Genomic DNA, 213 nt, shown 5'->3' with positions numbered 1-213 from the left:
AATTTATTTATTTATATATATTTATTTATTTATTTATTTATTTATAAATTTATTTATTTATATTTTCATATACCGCAGAAAAAATTCAAGTTTCAGGTATGTGTATGCATCACGCACGGCTGTCGCCACAACAAAACAAAACCCTAAACAAAACAAATATATAATAAAACATTTATATTTATATTTATATTTATTTATTTATTTATTTATTTA

The 213-nt window shown here is 17.4% G+C and overlaps 1 protein-coding gene across 1 annotated transcript in view; it reads left to right on the top strand.

Moving 5' to 3' along the window:
- EMH_0051690 (Appr-1-p processing enzyme family domain-containing protein, putative) overlaps nucleotides 1–213 on the top strand; it is a gene marked incomplete at both ends in the record, with an annotated part of 4,757 nt that overhangs the window by 343 nt on the left and 4,201 nt on the right. The gene's annotated exons all lie outside the window — the stretch shown is intronic.

The sequence above is a fragment of the Eimeria mitis genome, genomic scaffold, assembly GCF_000499745.2.
Source record: "Eimeria mitis Houghton genomic scaffold, Emh_scaff2294, whole genome shotgun sequence".
NCBI classification, from domain to species: Eukaryota; Apicomplexa; class Conoidasida; order Eucoccidiorida; family Eimeriidae; genus Eimeria; species Eimeria mitis.
Note: the sequence above shows the minus strand (reverse complement) of the source record. Positions and strands in the feature narration are given on the sequence as shown.